Below are 7,329 nucleotides of genomic sequence, written 5' to 3'. Positions count from 1 at the left end.
ATTTACCCTCCTGCACTTCGAGCACAGAAAGTCTGGTCACCGGCCTCCTGAACTTACCCTTACTCGTCTGTACCATTGCTTGCCGGATTTTAGACGTCCGTCACGATGCCCCGGATCCAGCTCTTCCGCACGGCGTCATCGGTGATGTACACTACATCACCACATGCTAGTGGCGGCGACTTGGAAAGCCACTTCGTACGCTGGTTGATGGATGGCAGATACCCCAAGCAGCACACAAGTCACAAAGAAGTGTGGACAGCGTAGGTTTTTGGTTGTACAGAAGTTACATTCATGTTATTCTAACTCTAAGGCAGAATAACTTGAAAATGGCTCGTGTCCAACCAAAAACCTGCGCTGTCGACACTTCTTTGTAACTTGTGTGCTGCTTGGGACTCGAACACCCACCGAGCCCACAGCTTATCCGCCAGTCGCTCTGACCGGTCCCGCAGTGCTTCTGCCTCCCTCGTCTGTGGAACAGAACGCTCTTCGCTGATCGCGCCTACGCCGCGAACAAAATGGTTCGGTTTCTCCGCTCCTAATTCCAGGATAACGTACGTTAGAGGCCGGGAGTTGATGATGTCTTCGGCTTCTACTATCGTTATCAGTAGTACTTCGTCCGTTATCCCCTTGAAACCCTTTCAATCGCCTCTGAAGTGCCTTGAAACACATCTGGAACATCCAAAACCTTATTGAAATGCCCTTGAGATCCTCGTATTTGAAATGCCCCTGACAAACCCTTTGATTTAAAGGTGTTCCTGAAACCCCGCATCGAAACGCCCCTTAACCTCTGAAACAATATTGAAAAGCCATTGAAATTACGTTAATTTAAAATACCCCTGAAACCCCCTCCAGAACGTGCCTCTGGAGCCGACCTACTGATACCTGAACCTCCATCTTCACCCTCCCCGAAACTCTTAGAAACACCTCCAAAATGCTTCTGAAATGTCTTGAAACGCCTCTGAAACTCCTTATAACACCCTTCAAAGGCTCCTGATACCCAACGTCCCTGAATCCCTCAATACTATGCATTGAAACGCCCCTGAAATCTTCGTAATCCCACTAAAACGTCGACAAAATCTGATGGAATGACCTTAAAAAGTTCATGAAATCCCCAGCCGCTAGAAGCAGCATTCATTTTTTTTACTGAACACTAAAATTGTCATATTTTTACCCTCCTCCGTACTTGCCAGATCACACACAAGCAAGATAAAGAGAAAAATAGCATTTACTTTATCGACCTTGTTGCTGTCCTCGTTTTGCTCCATGTTACATCTGTCAAGTGACTTAAGAATTGTCAAACATTTTGGAGGTTACGTTTAGTGGTGTTATAAGGAATGGTTGGCAATTTTCCGTTAAATGTGACGGGAATTACCGCATAGGACAAAAATAAACTTTTACCCTTCTTTGCCGATCATGTTATCGGCTTCATCTTTCTCATGTTACATCTGTCAAATTATTTGATAATAATTATTGTCAAACATATTCAAGGTAAGGTATATTGGTGTATTGAAGAAAAGTATGGAACGAGCTCACCTATTAATTATACTTTGCTTCATGGCTGACCGGAATTAAATTCCCGCAAGAATTCTCAACGAGACCCCTGTCAAATTTGGTACACACAGTAGTCATAAAAATCTGTTTCCGCCCGGGATCGAACCGGGGGCCTTCCGCGTGTAAAGCGGATGTGATAACCACTACACCACGGAAACACATGCTTTTGTCTATACGTTGTGAGGTATGGCGTTCAGTTTTTGGAGGCATAACTCAAAAACGGATTCTTAAGCTTTCATCCATCATAAAAATTCATTAAAGCTTAAGAATGCGTTTATTCCTCCAAAGACTGAACACCATACCTCCCAACATAATCACCAACAGTCGAAATTCGAAGAAACTTTGTCCATACGTCTAACACAATAAACGTTACAGAATCACCATGTCAGTTTTTTTAACAAATCATTCTTGCAAAAGGGAAAATTTACGTCATAAGTTTTGCATGCAATTTCCCGACAGCATTGGAGCGTTAATTAGACATGATCAGATGGCTCATTTATCAATCATATGTACAGCGTTTCCGTGGTGTAGTGGTTATCACATCCGCCTAACACGCGGAAGGCCCCCGGTTCGATCCCGGGCGGAAACAGATATTTTGAACATAATTGATAATTGCTTATGCAAAAGTGTGGAACTTCAGACATCGTTTGATACATTTGATCAATAATTACGATAAAGAAGAACAATACTCTTAAAAATAATCTCTGGCAGCGGTGGGATTCGAACCCACGCCACCGAAGTGACTGGTGCCTTAAACCAGCGCCTTAGACCGCTCGGCCACGCTACCTCTGTGATCAACTAATATTCACGCTTTTCCAAATCCACTGCTTCTATGTGCGACGACCACAGCGAGTTAGGTTTCATTCCCCAACCCAAGTCGCACATCGCACGAGCAATTGAAAGCGAAAGTGACAAACTGATAACCGGTCGGTTGGTCGGTCGGTCTGTTGCTGCGTTAGTTTGAATGGGGTTACTACTCGCCTAGCCGCTACTCTTCTCAGCGCGGCGTATAGTCGGTAATGTAATACAATTGCCGACTTTATCAAGCATCTTCCAATATAGAGTGCGCACAACACACTGTGTGTACAGTAAAAGTGAATAGGGAAAAAATCGCCAGACCGAGGGTAAACATCCCCATACAGCAAAATCGAACGTGCGGAGACGAAGAGCAGGATAGATTGCGCGGAAGGTTAGGGAAAACGCCGCGATCTAAAGGGATGGTTTACATGGCGTAATCGATGCCTCTAGTAGCACAGATTTAAAGATGTGGCACTCGTGTAATTCAGGGTTCTTTATGTTGAACAAGTTGTCATTAAAATCATCCTCATCATCAAACATTTAAGATCTGTTTTTTTTTTCTGAAACACACAGTTTTCGACATGGAATATATATCTCCATTACCTTAACTCCATTTAACTAAAACATGATGAAACGGAAGAATACATGAATATTGACCCTTGAAATGAGTTCATAAATGGAGAACGAAGAAAACATCTTGATATACGTATATAACGCCGTTCAACACTAAATTTTGTTATGGGATGAGAAAAAAAATAACAGGGGTAGGGACCCTAGAAGTGTCATAGTGAAAGAATTTTTGAAAAATATTGGACCGGGCATTCACAGTTTAAAACCGGATTGAACACCCCAAGTTCTCCATACAAACTTCGGTTTTAAACTGTGAAGGCCCGGTCCAATATTTTTCAAAAATTCTTTCACTATGACACTTCTAGGGTCCCAAACCCCTGTTATTTTTTTCTCATCCCATAACACCAAACTTTGTAGAATTTTGTCGAGCAGTGTAATAATATGGAACGAGCTCACCCAACCAAATCTATCAATAAAGAACAAAACTCCACGCAAAATATGACGCGTCGGAACGGAACATCCAACGATCCAACTGCATCAACCTTCGAAATTCCTACGCAAGAAACTCATCTGGTGGAACTGTATTTTGTCATGTCTGGTTGTCAGTGCTTTGCTTTCCAGCCGGTAGTATGAAGTATGCAGCGCACTACTCGGCCGAGATAGAGCAGCGGAGAGACACAGCGAGTCGTGGTATGTTTATCAATAAACAATGTACTTCAATTATCAAGACCATTCGCGACCGCGCTCGGTTGAAATAAACCAGCTGGGGCCTGCGTGGCCGAATGGTTTGAATCAATACAAATTGGCTATCATCTTCCTGGGCGTGGAGGACCATTGTAGAAAAAAAAGCGAGAAGCGCAAATCGACAAATATGAGCGGGACACGCACGCACGCGGTCCTTGTACACAAAGTGGACGACAACCATAGCGAAATGTACATAGGTGGGTGCATTGCATACGGGTCACATACGTTATTGTCACGGCTCGAGCGCACGAGCTCTTATCGGCGGCTCTTCCGTAATTATATTCTGATAAAGTCGCTTCACGTAATCCAAACAAAAACACCAGACAATGAGCATACAGTTCCTGTTAAGGTGAACTGATTACATAATTGGCTAGTGTCAACAGTTTGGTACAGATTAAGTATTCATATGCAAAGATGTGTATTGATGCTAAGTTTGAGTAGAAGGTTTACTAATCAATATAGATTGATAGACTGATTATAGACTACAATTTTGCGGGAGAAAAGATGGTTTAAATTGCACACCTGCAGCAAAATTTTCCAAAATATTAAAACATTCCTAAATTGCTCATTGACGAGCGGTGGAAAGATAGGTATGCATAAGAGATAGGGTAACTCGTTAATAGTTGAACCTTTAAAATAATATCCAGTGATCGTCGAGATCCAATCATTTCTTAAACTTCCCATTGAATTTGATTTTTCCTTAATTCTAGCTGAAATTCCATTTTATTATGAGTAATTGTAGCATTTATCCTAAAAGTCGGGGACCCACATTTTTAGCATATTGCTTTGAAAACTGTTTCAGCAATCCCTATACCTAGTAATTTATTTATTTGGAAAACTGCTAATTTGTTCAAAAATTTGTTTCAATAATTTTTAAAATTTGTCCAGTTAGACAGGGATACAGATATTTCTAAATCCTTCGGTAATTCCATTATTTTTTTCCTAAATTTAATAGGTAGCTCCTACGGCAATATAACTAGAAATTTTATCCACCAGCCAGACCGGAATCTGAAAATGGAATTGCCATAATGAAAACTGTCCGAATAGTTTCCAATAGAATTAGGAATTTCATAGAATTTGCCGAAGAAATTTTCAGATATTTCTAAAGGAAAATCTGAAAAAAATCTTCTGTTTAGAAGAAATTGCAATAGAAACTTTCGTGGGCATTCATAATGAAATTTCTGAAGGAAGTCCCAAAGAATTTGTTAAAGGAAAGGACTCATAAAAAATAACTTGAGGGATAAAAAGTTATTTCTGAAAGGTATTACAAAGACAATATCGGTTAAATTGCTCAAAGCCTCCTCATAGGAATAACTGAAGCCGTTTTCCATAGAATTTTCAAAGAAATTTGAGAATGAATTTCCAAAGCAATTTCCTATAGATCCGGAAAAAATGCCGAAGAGTTTTTCGAAGAAATTTCTGAACAAAAAACCTCAAAGATATACCTCTGAAGTTTGAAAGCAGTTGTCAAGGACATTTACAAAGAAACTCTCACAACATTTTTTAAAAGCATCAATATATAGTTCGCAGTGAAATTGTCTAAAGAATTCATAGGAAATATCGAACGAACTTAACCAGACCAGTAATGCTTTTTTTCGATTATTGTTTTATAAATGCCAATATGTCCAATTTTATTATTTAAATTATCAATCTTAGGTATACCAATCTGCACATAACTGCATATTTGTAACATTTGCAGTTTTTGTCAATATTGAGTTAATACCGGGGATCATCTCCAAATAATCAGTACTTTCATCCACCCAAATGAATTTGAAAAGTTTGTTCTTCAAAATGTGAAATAAATACCAAGTCGTTTTGTCTCATTATCAAATATTCACGAATGTAACCGCATAACAGTCACACTGGGAAAACATACTGGCCTCATAGCGTACCGACACTTATTTTTTTGTCTAATTATTTTTATACCATTTGCCCAGCATAGAAGAAGAGCTGTAAAAGATTTAATTGCAAAAGGATTCATATTGAGTTTTTGACAATTTTTTGAAATTTCGATCCTTTCCCATACTAACACAAAATGAAAACTTTAAGCTCCATTTTCTCCAATGCCTACTTTTGTCGATTGTGACTGTTATGTAGTTATGGGCTGTAATAATGATTATCATCAATTTGTCTAACCAAAATACCATTTCCTAACTCAAAATTTGGAAAGGTGCTATCTTTATGGTTTGTTTAATATTTTTCAACTTTTAATCTTGTTCTTGAGCCAAAATCACGTTTCTTTCAATATCTTCAGTCTCTAACAAGTTCAATTCTTTGACTTTATCATTATATGATACAACACTTGCCTTAGTCATGTTTTTTATACTGAGTGCATCCATATGTCCCATTTTTGTTTCATCTGTATATTCCAACACGTGTAGTTATAGTTTTCTAAAAATAACGCCCATTTGCTAATTTTTGAATTTAATTATTTTTTTAGAAATGCTTGAGTCAAACCATAACAATCTGTGAAAATTTTGAAATGCTCCATTCACAAAGGAATTTAATTAATTCCTTGAGCATAAAATTTTTGAAGAAATTACCGGAAGATTTCCCAAAGAAATTGCAAAAATTTACAAAAAAAAATATGCCCGAAATAATTGCTTAGGGAATTTTATAGAAATTGCTGAGAAAATTTCTAAAAATAATTGCCAAAAAATTCTCAAAAGCGTTGCCGAATACATTACTAAAGGCATTGCCGTATAAATTAAAAAAAAAATGTTATGGCCGAAGTAACTTCCAAATAAAGTACCAAAAGAACTGCTTGAACACAGAACAAAAAATTGAGAAATTCCCAAAATAATTGGCGAAAACACTCTCGTAAAAACTTCCACAGATATTGATGATGAGCATGAACTCTCTCTCTCTCTTCTTGGCGTAACGTCCTCACTGGGACAAAGCCTGCTTCTCAGCTTAGTGTTCTATGAGCACTTCCACAGTTATTAACTGAGAGCTTCCTCTGCCAATGACCATTTTGCATGCGTATATCGTGTGGCAGGCACGAAGATACTCTATGCCCAAGGAAGTCAAGGAAATTTCCTTTACGAAAAGATCCTGGACCGACCGGGAATCGAACCCGTCACCCTCAGCATGGTCATGCTGAATACCCGTGCGTTTACCGCCTCGGCTATATGGGCCCTGAGATTCATATATTCCAAATTAAAACCTGCAAACACCTCTCTAACGAGTTTCTGTTGTTTTCCTCGGACCCAGAGAATTTCATGTAGCTCAAATCTGACCTCACGATACTCATTGCATCCCCATGTAATTGGTTCATGAATTGCTTTTGTTATTCCCATAAAAAAATTAATAATTCTTTTGAGGATTCTTCTGACATTTTTTTAAATTCTTTTGTTGTTTCTTTCTGTAATCCATTTAACCCTCTGATACCCAAATTTTTTATTTTGATCTAAATATCATTTTTCGTCATCTAAAATCGATTTAAACATGTTTTGGAAGATGATTCTTTTTAATTCTCGATTTCGTGAATTTCAGTTTTTGATTTTTTTAATTTTTATTTTTGAACATCCCCACACTTTTATATTTTTCCTGTAAGCCAATTTGAAAAACGGATTTTTTGAGATGAAAACATTTTGAGATTTTATGAATATTGTTGAAATATTATTATTTTAAATTTTTTTCACAGAAAATTTTATTTTCCGTGTT

At 38.2% G+C, this 7,329-nt stretch overlaps 3 non-coding genes across 3 annotated transcripts; 1 reads left to right on the top strand and 2 right to left on the bottom strand.

The window, feature by feature from the left end:
* Positions 1–1,636: 1,636 nt before the first annotated feature.
* Trnav-uac (transfer RNA valine (anticodon UAC)) lies at positions 1,637–1,709 on the bottom strand. The gene has a single exon. It is a non-coding gene; the product is annotated as a tRNA-Val (tRNA).
* Positions 1,710–2,067: 358 nt separating this feature from the next.
* Positions 2,068–2,140, top strand: Trnav-aac (transfer RNA valine (anticodon AAC)). Its single transcript has one exon. It is a non-coding gene; the product is annotated as a tRNA-Val (tRNA).
* Positions 2,141–2,256: 116 nt separating this feature from the next.
* On the bottom strand, positions 2,257–2,338 carry Trnal-aag (transfer RNA leucine (anticodon AAG)). The gene has a single exon. It is a non-coding gene; the product is annotated as a tRNA-Leu (tRNA).
* Positions 2,339–7,329: the final 4,991 nt, after the last annotated feature.

Source organism: Aedes albopictus, chromosome 3 (assembly GCF_035046485.1).
Source record: "Aedes albopictus strain Foshan chromosome 3, AalbF5, whole genome shotgun sequence".
NCBI classification, from domain to species: domain Eukaryota; kingdom Metazoa; phylum Arthropoda; class Insecta; order Diptera; family Culicidae; genus Aedes; species Aedes albopictus.
This window is presented reverse-complemented; position numbering and strand designations above follow the sequence as displayed.